The sequence below is a fragment of the Myxocyprinus asiaticus genome, chromosome 42 (assembly GCF_019703515.2).
Source record: "Myxocyprinus asiaticus isolate MX2 ecotype Aquarium Trade chromosome 42, UBuf_Myxa_2, whole genome shotgun sequence".
In the NCBI taxonomy this organism is placed as follows: Eukaryota; Metazoa; Chordata; class Actinopteri; order Cypriniformes; family Catostomidae; genus Myxocyprinus; species Myxocyprinus asiaticus.
The window spans coordinates 21,979,594-21,993,629 of NC_059385.1; positions in this window are offsets into that span (position 1 = coordinate 21,979,594).

Sequence of the window (14,036 nt, forward strand, 5' to 3'; positions counted from 1 at the left end):
CGAGGCTGGGATTGGAAAGGAGCAGAAGAGTGGAAGACCACAGCGGGCTGGCTGGACGAGTAGCACAAACAGGTGGCCACCTAAAAGTTAAGCATTCTTTGCTTATATAATTAGTTTGTGTTGCTTGCCAGAGTTTGCCCGTGGTGGTAAGGACATTCAAAAAGCTCCTCCAAATTTAAAGAGCAAAAAGAATAAAAGGGTTCTGATTCCAGAAGAAATAATTGCATGCAATGCTCTGTTTTTTCTGTTAAGAGGGCCTTGACGGATAGCAGTGAATGAAAGCAGATAAAGTATAAGGCAAAAATTCCTGTGGGTAATGCTCTGTTGTGTTGAGGAATAGAATCACAAAGGTTTTAACAGGGTAGGCAAAAATCCTGCAGGACATTGCTTTTCACTGTATTGAGGAAGTGTATCAGTGAAAAGCAGAACTTATATGTCACTCAAGGGAGTGTAGAATAGGAAAAGTGTATGTGTAAATGTCTGTGACTGTGGCTGTATGAGAAAATAAACTCTGTATCTTGTGGACAGTGTGTGCCTCCTGGACCGTCACTTGAGTGTGACTAAACAGAGGGGCACAGTTATTGTCGCACTTGAGAGGAGTGGATGAGAGAATGAGCCTTAAATAATAAAAGGACTGAGAATGAGTGTATGAGCCCCAAAAAGGGGACAAGTATGTATGAGAACAGGTATGTATTGAGCCACATAAAATAATAAAGGGACTTGTATGAATGTTGTGTATTAAAAAGTGAAGGTGAAAGAAATGAGCAAAATTGTTTCAATACATTTATCCTCTAAATTTAATGATTTATCTAAATGAATGGTGATAAAATAATTTTTCATTCTTTGTATGCCAAGTAAAAATAACAGTGAAAGAAATAAAGACTCATCTAAGAAAAAGCAGCTGTTATTGTTGTTTGGCACTATTTGGATACAGAGTGATCCTAAAAGTAAATTGACAACATATAGGAAATTTATACATGTATGTGGTATAATTATTATTACACTTAAAGTGCATGTTATAGGAGAAGATAAGGGCAATTGGTTTAGAAATAAATACAAATAATTGAATTTCTTTTGGAAAATCATATTATTTGAACCAAAACAAATTGCCCAAAAATCCTAAAATTGTTACAAAAATTGATACATTGATACATTTTTCCTAATTAGGATTACAATATCCATTGTGTAGAGAACTTATAGATAAGCTCTCAAACAAATGGCAAAACAGAACAAAGATATGATGAAAAAATGGCTAAATGAAGGGACATTTGATCCCAATCAACAACCCCTCCCCGATCCCCAACGAACATCCCCGTGGTCACACATAAGTACACACACACACAAAAGGAAATTTTTTTATAAAAAATAATATATATATATATATATATATATATATATATATATATATATATAAACGTTGGGTTCTTGGAGAGGAAGAGAAGAGATGCAGGAGTAGATATTTTAAGTCCTTTAATTATAAACGCTGGAGTGGAACAAACAGTAAAGCTTAACAATAGTAATCACTGGAGTGGAACAAACACTGGAATAGAACAAACTATGAAGCTAAACATTACAAACTAACAACACAACGTAATACTTCAAAAACACAATGTGATATTTCGAGGACTGACAAAGGAATGGGCAAAACTAGAGGATATTTATACAAAAGGAACTAATAAGGGAATGGAATACAGGTGAGGATAATAAGAAACAGATGGAAGTGATGAGGGCAGTGAAACATGGGAGATGTAGTCTGGTGGAAAACTTCAAAATAAGAGTCCTTGAAGAACGTGATGGAGACAGAATGTGACAATATATATATATATATATATATATATATATATATATATATATAATCATACACATCTAAAACTACGCCTCTCCCTCCACAGCCCCTCCCCGAGAGTCCCCCAAAAACACCAAATAACTGCCCCATTTCCCATCAAATGAATCCCAGCTCCCCAGGCTTCGACACGACACCTCTTTGAAAGCTGCCACCCTCCCCATCTCTGCGCACCACTCCCGAAATGAGAGAGCTCCAGCCGACTTCCATCCCCTTAAGATAAGCTGTCTGCCTATCATAATGCTGGTCAGAACCCATTTTTTTCATGTGTTTATCCCCTATATCGATGGGGCGGTCATCGGCCAAAACACAGAGTCTGGGGCAAAATGAAACCCGAGTGCCCAACATGTCACACACAAAACTCTGAACCTTCAACAATTCCTGGATCTCAACACACCACCAAAAAAACATGGGCCATGTCTCCATCCTCCGATTGGTATTGCCAGCAGGTGGGTGTGTCTTTAAGACCAAGCCTATACAATCTAGAGGTGGTCCAATAGAATCTATGTAAAATCTTGAATTGTATAAGGCGCACCCTTGCATCTCTAGATATAGACTTGATGTTTTTTAGAATCCTAGTGCACACTCCCTCCTCCAATACCAAGTTTAAATCTTTCTCCCATAATCTCTTGATAGATGTTAAAGCTCCATCCCCCAGACTCTGAATTAACAGGGAGTAATACACTGATGCCTCATGACCTTTTCCAAAAGCAGTAATCACCACTCCCAGAGTATTTGTCACTTTAGGGGGGTGTATACTACTCCCAAAAATAGTACAGAGCAGATGGCGCAGCTGAAAAAACCTAAAGAACTGAGATCTGGGAATCCCAAAATGTTAAACCAAATTTTCAAAGGATCTCAACACTCCACTCTCATATAGGTCACAGAGCATATTAATCTCCCTCACAATCCACTCTGACCAGCAGAAAGGGGACTTATTAATACATCATTTTGGGTTCAGCCATATGCTCGAAGCAACATTTAAATAAATGTCTGAATTAAACACTCTGAACACTTTTGTCCATACTGAGTGCAAATGCGAGATAATGGGGTGTAACTTAACTTCTCCGATTAGTTTGATAGAAAGGCTTTGCAATGGCAAAATAGAGGCAAGAACTTCCTGTTCAACACAAAACCAGGGAGGGGTTCTCACAGGTGGAAGCGACCAATGATGTCTGATGACCGAATGCATAATAATAAAACAAAATCTTGGGTAGGCCTAGCCCACCTTTGTCAATCGGCCTATGTAATTTATTGAAATGTAATCTGGGATGCTTACCATTCCAAATGAAGGACTTCGCTATGATATCAAATTGCTTGAAATAAGAGAGGGGGACATCTACATGGAGAGATTGTAGCAGGTAGCTGAAGTTTGGAATTGAAATTTTGAATTTGAAATTTTTGCATTTTAATAACATTAACCTTCCCAATCATAGATAAATGTAATGAAGCCCACCTGCCCACATAGCTCAAAAACCTTTTTATTAAGGGGTCAAAATTAACTCTAAATAAATAACACAAATTTGCTGGGAATAAAATGCCCAAATACTTAATGCCCTGTTTGGGCCACAGGAAGGTGCCCGGCCCTTGCTGGGCAGTACACTATCAGAGCCAAAGCTTCGGATTTAGACCAGTTGACTCTGTATCCTTAGATTTTAGAAAAGGAATTAATAATTCTGTGGAGGCAAGGCATAGATCTAGTGGGGTCGGAGACGAATAATAAAGTATAATATGCGTAGAGCAAAAGCTTATGTGCCATATCTCCCGCCACCACCCCTGGAAAATAATCTTCCTTTCTTATCGCGGCTGCTAATGGTTCCAGGGCAAGACAGAACAATAATGGGGGAAGAGGGCAACCCTGCCAGATGTATCCAGAGTAAAATAATCTGAAATTAATCTATTTGTTTGTACCGCCGCTACCGGGTGTTTATAAAGCAACTTAATCCATCCAATAAAAGTATTCCCAAACCCGTATATTTCCAAAATCTTAAAAGACAATCCCATTCTACCATAACAAATGCCTTTTCTGCATCAAGTGAGATGGCAGTGACTGGAGTCTGATCATTCACCAATGACCACATGATATTGATTAAATGTCTAATGTTATCAAAAGAGCTACGGCCCTGAATAAACCCCACCTGATCTATATGTATATGCGGCAGGGTGAGCAAGAGACAGACACAGTGGGTGTGGCGACAAGCCTCGGAGAGGCATTTATTGGAAACAATAATAAATGTAAAAATGTCCAAAAGGGGTAATAAAGTGTCCAAGGGGGAATAGTGTTCATAATAAAAGGGGGAATCTGGCATCCTCACGGTGAACGGGGCTCCGTGAAAGGGGCAGGGGCTGGGTCAGTCGGCCGCTCATGTTCCCCTCCAAAGTCCATGGCGTGTGGGGTGGCGGCATCACTGGCGGCCTGTCTTCCCAGGCCCACGGCAAGCGTGAGGGGAAGGCGATCCCTCCCAGCTCTGGTCCTGGGCGTGCAAGGATGCCAGTGTGTGCACACATGGAGATTTGAAGCTGGCTCCCTAAGAAGAGGTGTGCACTGCGTTTTAAAGACAGCGGTGATGAAGCATTATCCCCATCAGGTGTGCTTCATTCACCGCTGACCAAACAAGGCTTATTAATTATGCACCTCTTCTTGCTCTCCCGCCCAACTCCCATCATAAGCCTGCCTGAAGGATGGCCCTAAGAGGCGGGGTGACGATGACGAGCCAGAGGGGTGGATCATTCCGCCACATCCCCCCCCCCCCCCAAGCATCACCCCGTCGGCACCTCATCCCACGCTCACATCAAATCATGGAATCCAGAGCTGGAGGTGCACACTATTTAGCCACCCACACGGGAATGCTACTTCCTCAACCAGGCCCTACGGTCGGAGTGGACGTAAGGAGATACCTCTCCAGGCCAACTCCTCCTTTCACTCGCACCCAGGTGGGAACAGAAAAAAAACACGAATTAATATGACAGCCTCAGCCAGCTACAGGGTAAATGCTTATTAAGTGCCACTTACACTTTGCTGCAGCTGGGAGGCTGTCCTTGTGTTTTCTCCGTCCCACTCCAGGCTTTCCATTGAACCGGTGAATGAGAGGAAGAGTGACGTAACTGTTGGTGCCCAACTGTGCCGTCTTTGCCCACAAAAGTGCCCACATTCTCCACCACTGTGGCAGGGTGAGCAAGAGTCAGACACAGTGGGTGTGGTGTCAAGCCTCGGAGAGGCATTTATTGGAAACAATAATAAACGTAAAAATGTCCAAAAGGGGTAATAAAGTGTTCAAGGGGGAATAGTATTCATAATAAAAGGGGGAATCTGGCATCCTCACGGTGAACGGGGCTCCGTGAAAGGGGCAGGGTAGTGTCCATAGGATAGCCCAAGCACTGGCTGGGTCAGTTGGCTGCTCACGTTCCCCTCCAAATTCCACGGCACGTGGGGCGGAGGCGTTACTGGCGCCTGTCTTCCCAGGCCCGCGGCAAGTGTGAGGGGAAGGCGGCCCGGCATCTAGCCCGTCAGCGGCAACGTGAGTAGTTCCCCCCGGCGACTCATTACAACGTTCAGGGGTCCGAAGAACGGGTCCAGCAGTGCATCCACTCATCCGGTCCCTCCCAGATCTGGTCCTGGGCATGTGTGCACACGAGGATGCCAGTGTGTGCACACATGGAGATTTGAAGCCGGCTCCCTAAGAAGAGGTGTGCACTGCGTTTTAAAGACAGCGGTGATGAAGCATTATCCCCATCAGGTGTGCTTCATTCACCGCTGACCAAACAAGGCTTATTAATTATGCACCTCTTCTTGCTCTCCCGCCCAACTCCCATCATGAGCCTGGCTGAAGGATGGCCCTAAGAGGCGGGGTGACAATGACGAGCCAGAGGGGCGGATCATTCTGCCACAGTATAAGAGATATCATAACTTTACTTAATCGGTTATCCAAACTTTTTGACAATATTTTTATGTCTAGCTGGATCATTGTCCTTTTTAAGAATCAGACTGATCTAGGCTTGTGTCATGGTTGGCGGAAACTTTCCATTCTTTAATGATTCCGTATAAAATTCTAACAAAAGTGGAGCCTATTCTGTAGCATAAGATCTAAAAAAATTCAGCGGAAAAGTCGTCTTCCAAAGTTATCTCAAACTTAACTTTATGGAGTTCTAATGGTTCCACAAAGTTTCTAATATCTTCATCAGCAGACGAATACGTGGAACTATAGAGATCAAGACAGAATTCTTTAAAAGCATTATTAATATCAAAGGTGAATATTTTACCACCAGCAGATTTCACTGAGGGAATGGTAGAAAAAGACTCTCTCTGCTTTATATATCTAGCCAAAAGCTTCCCTGCTTTGTCCCCCGACTTAAAATATGACTGTCTTGCCCTGAATAGCCAAAACTCCACCTTCCGCAATAAAATAGTTTTATATCTGTATTTCAGTCGGGTCAATTCTCTGAGGCACTTTTAATATTCCCTTCCAACTCCACAAGTTCTTGTGCTTTGGATTTTGTGGTGAATGAGGCATACTGTATGATCTGACCCCTAAGAACCACCTTAAGTGCCTCCCAAGCCATGCCCAAAGAGGATACTGAGGACAAGATGGTCTCCATATAAACATTGATTTCAGCCTTTAACATTTGTTGGAATTCAGGATTTTGCAAAAGGGATACATTAAAGCGGCAACTATATGATTTCTTTTTCTCCGTATGTGGCAACATCTCTAAACTCACCAGGGTGTGAGCTGAGACTAAGATGTTTCCAATTGAGCAATCAACAACAAATGAAATGAGGGACTTAGATAATATATATATATATATATATATATATATATATATATATATATATAAGTCCCTCATTTCATTTGTTGTTTATATATATATATATATATATATATATATATATATATATATATATATAAATCTATTCTAGAATAAATCTTATTGACTGATGAAAAAAATGTATAGTCCTTACCAGATGGGTTCAAAAGTCTCCAAATATCTGTAAGACCAAGATTTTTACACATCCTGTGAAGTGTCAATGTTGCTCTAGGGGGCTTACACACTTTTGCTTCACTATGATCAAGGATTCAGTCCATCAATAGATTAAAGTCTCCTCCCAATATTATATCATGAGGGGTGCCAGTGGCTTGCAATATCCCTTCAAGATCTATAAAAAAAGCCCTGTTCATCAGCGTTAAGTGCGTAAATATTAGCCAGAATCAACCATTGCCCATGAATTCCTGCTAAAACAAAAATGACTCTTCCTAATTTATCTTTAATCTATTTGAGACATTTGAATTGTAGATGCTTACTTATCAGTGTAATGACTCCCCTGCTATTACTTGAGTCAGCACTAAAGAAAACATGTCCACCCCATATCTTCCCAAATTTTTCAGCTTTCTGCAGGAAAAGATGCGTTTCTTGAAGAAACACTATATCATATTTCTTATGTTTAAGAAAAGAAATAACCTTCCTTCTTTTTATGGGGTGCCCCGACCCATTCACATTCCACGTGGAGAGAGACAATCCACTCATATTAACATTTGACATTTTGACATATTAGAAAAAATATATTGTGTGTCAAAAATAAAATTATAAAGACCACATTCCAACATTAGTGCAACAAACAAACCCCAAACTTCCCCTCGAACCAAACAAACAGAAAAAAGAAAAACATGCACATTAACCCCGTGCACGACAGCACCAACTGGCCTCCATCCCTCTAAGCTCAAACAGTCCATGTACGCCTATGAGAGCCCCCGCGACAACTATGCCATGGGATTGCTCAAGTCCAGTGTTTCTATACAAATATTGGGAGACAGAATTACACAACATAAGACAATCTATAAAACAAACTCCATCCAATAGGTGGAATAAACACACAGAACGTGTAGATTCATCCACATAACTGTCCCGAAGGTGTGTTCCTCCACAAAACAAGCTCCAGCTGCTAGCGGAACCAGCACAAAAAACAAACAAAAAAAGCCATTCAGTTTCCTTGGGCAGTCAAACGAATGTTCAGTAAGCCGGCACATTCAACTGCTACATGAGTGCAACAAATCACCCAATCACTCCAGTGTCCTGCAAGAAATTCTCCACAAAACAAACTCCAACCAATAGAAGGCATAAGCACAAAGAATGTGCAGATTCATCCACAACACTGTCCTGAAGGAGTGCTATTCCACAAAACAAACTCCAGCCGCTTGGTGGAACCAGCACAAAAAGAAACAAAAAAGGAGCCCAGTATCCTTGGACAGTCAAGTGAATGTTTAGTGAGTCAGGCCCACTTGGCTGCAATGTGAGTACAATAAAAATAACTTACTCCATTGACTTTATGAAGGACTTGGCTTGCTGGGGACATGTAAACATTTTCCGGCCATCCTTAGCATCTATTCTCAATTTGGCCAGGAACATCAGTGCAAAAGTGACCTTCCGCTGATGTAAGAGTTTCTTGCATTCCTTGAATCGATAACACTTCTCTCTTGTCGAATTTGCAAAGTCTGTGAACAAGAAAATGTTGTGTTCTTCCAAGAAAGTCTTCCTTTATTCCTCACCTCGCGTAACATGAGATCTTTATCGGATGATCTCAGAAATTTGGCCAGAATTGATCGGGGCCTGTCTCCCTCAGCGGATCGCCGATCCAGAACTCTGTGAGCTCAATTGATTTCCAGCTTATGGCCTGTTATGTCGAGCAGACTTGGTAAGAGCCCGTCCAGGAATTCCACCATATTCTGACCCTCTGCTCCTTCAGAAATTCCAACAATTTGGACGTTATTCCGCCAGTTACGGTTCTCCAAATCTTCCAGGTTCTCCTAGACACACTCCAAATACACCTTGGTCACTAGCGGATTAGCTGCTAATTCCCTCTCTGATGACTCGATCAGATAATCGATCCGTTTTTCAACATCTGCCACTCTTGTAACCATCTCAGTGAATTTAGTCTCCATGGCAGTGATCGATCGACGTATTACAGCATGCTTCTCCAAGTCAGCAATGACCTTCATCAACATTGCCGACATGTTCATCAATTGTCGTCGAATTTCCTTCACCTCACTGCCAAATCAACTCCCGGGCTTGTGGTCTGCTGCTCGGGGGCTTCAGCTTGAGCACGTAAGTGTATTTTAATGTCTCCCGAGCCTGAGGATTTTTAATTCTTTAACATTGTCTTCCTAGGACAGTTAAGAATCAGGGTGTATCGAATCTCACCGGTTTATGACACAAAAAGTATTAAAACTAGCAAAGTGCGCAGAGCTCGCCGTTCACATGTCCGAACCTCGCATGGCACCACACGACTCCCTAAAAATTTAGTTTGACATGAATAATACTTGTTGGCAAAAAATACTATAATTTTTTATGCTATAAAAGTGATTGCTAGCTGAGGCATAGCGGTTCCAATTTCCTAAACAATGTCCTCAATGAGAAAACATTTTAAAACACTGTACATCAGTGGGGGATGCAGGAGGGGTTTGCACTCCAGACTGTGCTGACAAATACAACCTCTGGTCCATGAGGAGAAAAAATTGCGGGTAGCACTCCAGTATAGACCTCCTCCACTACAATTGACAGTGTGCCTCCTTGGGTACCAGTCGTGTTTGAGAGACCTTTTGCACTCATAATAACCTTTGAGACACTTGTGCTTTGGTTAACACATGAAGAAAGGATGGATGCCATCTTTGACTGTGACTGTAAGCTTAAAACGAACCTCAGTCCACCTCACCACATATCTTGAAACACACGTAATAAATGCTTGTTGCACAAACATTTAGAAGGTTTTGCATTGAAAGCTTGATGCGCTGTCAGCATCGCTGTGATGCCATCATGAACACTCGGAACATACTTTATACAGTAACATTCAAATTTTCAGTGACTACGATTCAATGACCTTTGTCACCGTACACTGTTTTTGTGCTTTATCATCATCCAGTAACACACTGAGATAGTGAGTGATGTACAGTATGTACTCATGAAATCAGAGACCCTCCTCATGAACTCTGAACACAAGTTTGACAGGAGACCCATTTAAGTGAACAGGTGTACACCGCAATGTGTCTCACTTGACCTTATGACTGGATCACCTGAGAAGGACCTTAATACCAGGTGTAAACTGCACCTACAGTGCATCCAGAAAGTATTCACAGCGCTTCACTTTTTCCACATTTTGTTATGTTACAGCCTTATTCCAAAATGGATTAAATTCATTATTTTCCTCAAAATTCTACAAACAATACCCCATAATGACAACGTGAAAGAAGTTTGTTTGAAATCTTTGCAAATATATTAAAAATAAAAAACGAATAAAATCACATGTACATAAGTATTCACAGCCTTTGCCATGACACTCAAAATTGAGCTCAGGTGCATCCTGTTTCCACTGATCATCCTTGAGATGTTTCTACAACTTGACTGGAGTCCACCTGTGATAAATTCAGTTGATTGGACATGATTTGGAAAGGCACACCCCTGTCTATATAAGGTCCCACAGTTAACAGTGCATGTCAGAGCACAAACCAAGCCATGAAGTCCAAGGAATTGTCTGTAGACCTCCGAGACAGGATTGTATCGATGCACAGATCTGGGGAAGGGTACAGAAACATTTCTGCAGCATTGAAGGTCCCAATGAGCACAGTGGCCTCCATCATCCATAAATGGAAGAAGTTTGGAACCACCAGGACACTTCCTAGAGCTGGCTGCCCAGCCAAACTGAGCGATCGGGGGAGAAGGGCCTTTGTCAGGGAGGTGACCAAGAACCCGATGGTCACTCTGACAGAGCTCCAGCATTTCTCTGTGGAGAGAGGAGAACCTTCCAGAAGAACAACCATCTCTGCAGCACTCCACCAATCAGGCCTGTATGGTAGAGTGGCCAGACGGAAGCCACTCCTCAGTAAAAGGCACATGACAGCCCGCCTGGAGGACTCTCAGACCATGAGAAACAAAATTCTCTGGTCTGATGAAACAAAGATTGAACTCTTTGGCCTGAATGGCAAGCGTCATGTCTGGAGGAAACCAGGCACCGCTCATCACCTGGCCAATACCATCCCTACAGTGAAGCATGGTGGTGGCAGCATCATGCTGTGGGGATGTTTTTCAGCGGCAGGAACTGGGAGACTAGTCAGGATCGAGGGAAAGATGAATGCAGCAATGTACAGAGACATCCTTGATGAAAACCTGCTCCAGAGCGCTCTGGACCTCAGACTGGGGTGAAGGTTCATCTTCCAACAGGACAGTGACTCTAAGCATACAGCCAAGATAACAAAGGAGTGGCTACGGGACAACTCTGCGAATGTCCTTGAGTGGCCCAGCCAGAGCCCAGACTTGAACCCGATTGAACATCTCTGGAGAGATCTGAAAATGGCTGTGCACCGATGCTCCCCATTCAACCTGATGGAGCTTGAGAGGTCCTGCAAAGAAGAATGGGAGAAACTGCCCAAAAATAGGTGTGCCAAGCTTGTAGCATCATATTGTACATGTGATTTGTTTTTTTCATTTTTTATTTTTAATAAATTTGCAAAGATTTCAAACAACCTTCTTTCACATTGTCATTATTTGGTATTGTTTGTAGAATTTTGAGGGAAATAATGAATTTAATCCATTTTGGAATAAGGCTGTAACATAACAAAATGTGGAAAAAGTGAAGCGCTGTGAATACTTTTCGGATGCACTGTATGTCCAGAAAGTCAGCCAGTCTGGTTCTTATAGCCAGAATGCTTCCACTCTTCAGGACAGCTCTGAGCTATAAGGAGGAGGTTGCAGTAAACTTGTTGGCAGTTAGTGACTTGTCTGGTCAAGATATTTAGAGCTTAATCCCTCACCCCTTGCATGTTTGTAGACATGCGACCAGTGATCAAAGCTTATATACTGCAAGATTTGAAAGCAACTCTGGCCATCAACCTCAAGCCAGTCTGTTTACACTCAGAGGAGCATATACAATGGGTCCCCTCCCCAACTTCAAGATGCCTCCGGTCAGCATGCCTCTGGCTCTCCAACAAATACAGAGCTTGTGACCTCACCCCTTTTTAGCCAGATTATTAGCAGTCAGACTTTCCAGGTTAGCCTAATTACATTTTCTGGATATTTCTTCCAGAATATTTCTAGATTGAATTTTACCTTTTAAAAATTAATTCACAGTACCAGTGAGGGCAAAAGGTGATCAAGCAGATTGATATATCAAGCAATTATACAATCATATATATCTTAAAGGTGCACTCAGTATTTTTAACTCATTAAAAAAGTTGAACTCTTAAAGACACGAATTATCATTTTGAAACATATGTACTGTATAAAATCATGAGTATTCGCACAATATAAAGACTCCAGTCATATCAGTAACCTTATGAAACCTGTTTTATTCTACTTGGAGAGGGTCCCCTCATGGGGCTGCCAAGTTCGAATCACATGACCGAATACAGTTATTGGACACTTTCAATATTGGATTAATCATGGCTGACTGTGAATAGTAAATTTCTACAATGGCATCTGTAAATAAAAACTATTGATTTTGAATGATGCTGCATCCACGCTGCTAGGTGTCCCTGTAAGACCAAGATAATATCCAAAAAACTTACTGAGTGCACCTTTAACATAAAATTCTGATATTGGTACAGAAATTAAGTCCATAATCCAAGACATGTCAACTACACATTTTGCCAAAAAGTAAAGAAATATATTTACCAGTCTCATTTATTAGCAGCCATTAGACAATATGACTGATCATGCAAAAAAAAAAAAAAAAAAAAGTCTTTTATTTAAGGATTGTGATCATCTGAAGCCATTTATTATCACAGTTGTTTGGCTCCTTTTTTAAATCATAATGATAACAGTAGTCACCCAAATGGCCCTGATCAAAAGTTTACATATCCTTGAAAATGTTTGGCCTTGTTACAGACACACAAGCTGACACACACAGGTTTAAATGGCAATTAAAGTTTAATTTCCCACACCTGTGGCTTTTAAAATTGCAATTAGTGTCTGTGTATAAATAGTCAATGAGTTTGTTAGCTCTCACGTGGATGCACTGAGCAGGCTAGATACTGAGCCATGGGGAGCAGAAAAGAACTGTCAAAATACCTGTGTAACAAGGTAATGGAACTTTATAAAGATGGAAAATGATATAAAAAATATATCCAAAGCCTTGAAAATGCCAGTCAGTACTGTTCAATCACTTACGAAGATGTGGAAAATTCGGGGATCTCTTGATACCAAGCCAAGGTCAGGTAGACCAAGAAAGATTTCAGTCACAACTGCCAGAAGAATTGTTTGGGATACAAAGAAAAACCCACAGGTAACCTCAGGAGAAATACAGACTGTTCTGGAAAAAGACGGTGTGGTTGTTTCAAGGAACACAATATGACAATACTTGAACAAAAATAAGCTGCATGGTCAAGTTGCCAGAAAGAAGTCTTTACTGTGCCAATGCCACAAAAAATATGCCCGACAACAACTTGACACGCCTCACAGCTTCTGGCACACTGTAATTTGGAGTGATGAGACCAAAATAGAGCTTTATGGTCACAACCATAAGCAATATGTTTGGAGAGGGGTCAACAAGGCCTATAGTGAAAAGAATACCATCCCCACTGTGAAGCATGGTGGTGGCTCACTGATGTTTTGGGGGTGTGTGAGCTCTAAAGGTACAGGGAATCTTGTGAAAATTGATGGCAAGATGAATGCAGCATGTTATCAGAAAATACTGTCATACAATTTGCATTCTTCTGCATGAAAGCTGAGGATGGAACGCTCTTGGACTTTCCAGCATGACAATGACCCTAAGCACAAGGCCAAGTTGACCCTCCAGTGGTTACAGCAGAAAAAGGTGAAGGTTCTGGAGTGGCCATCACAGTCTTCTGACCTTAATATCATCGAGCCAATCTGGGGAGATCTCAAACGTGCGGTTCATGCAAGACGACCAAAGATTTGCATGACCTGGAGGCATTTTGCCAAGATGAATGGGCAGCTATACCACCTGCAAGAATTTGGGGACTCATAGACAATTATTACAAAAGACCGCATGCTGTCATTGATGCTAAAGGGGGCAATACACAGTATTAAGAACTAAGGTATGCAGACTTTTGAACAGGGGTCATTTCATTTTGTTCTTTGTTGCCATGTTTTGTTTTATGATTGTGACATTCTGTTATAATCTACAGCTGAATATGAATCCCATAAGAAATAAAAGAAATGTTTTGCCTGCTCACTCATGTTTTCTTTAAAA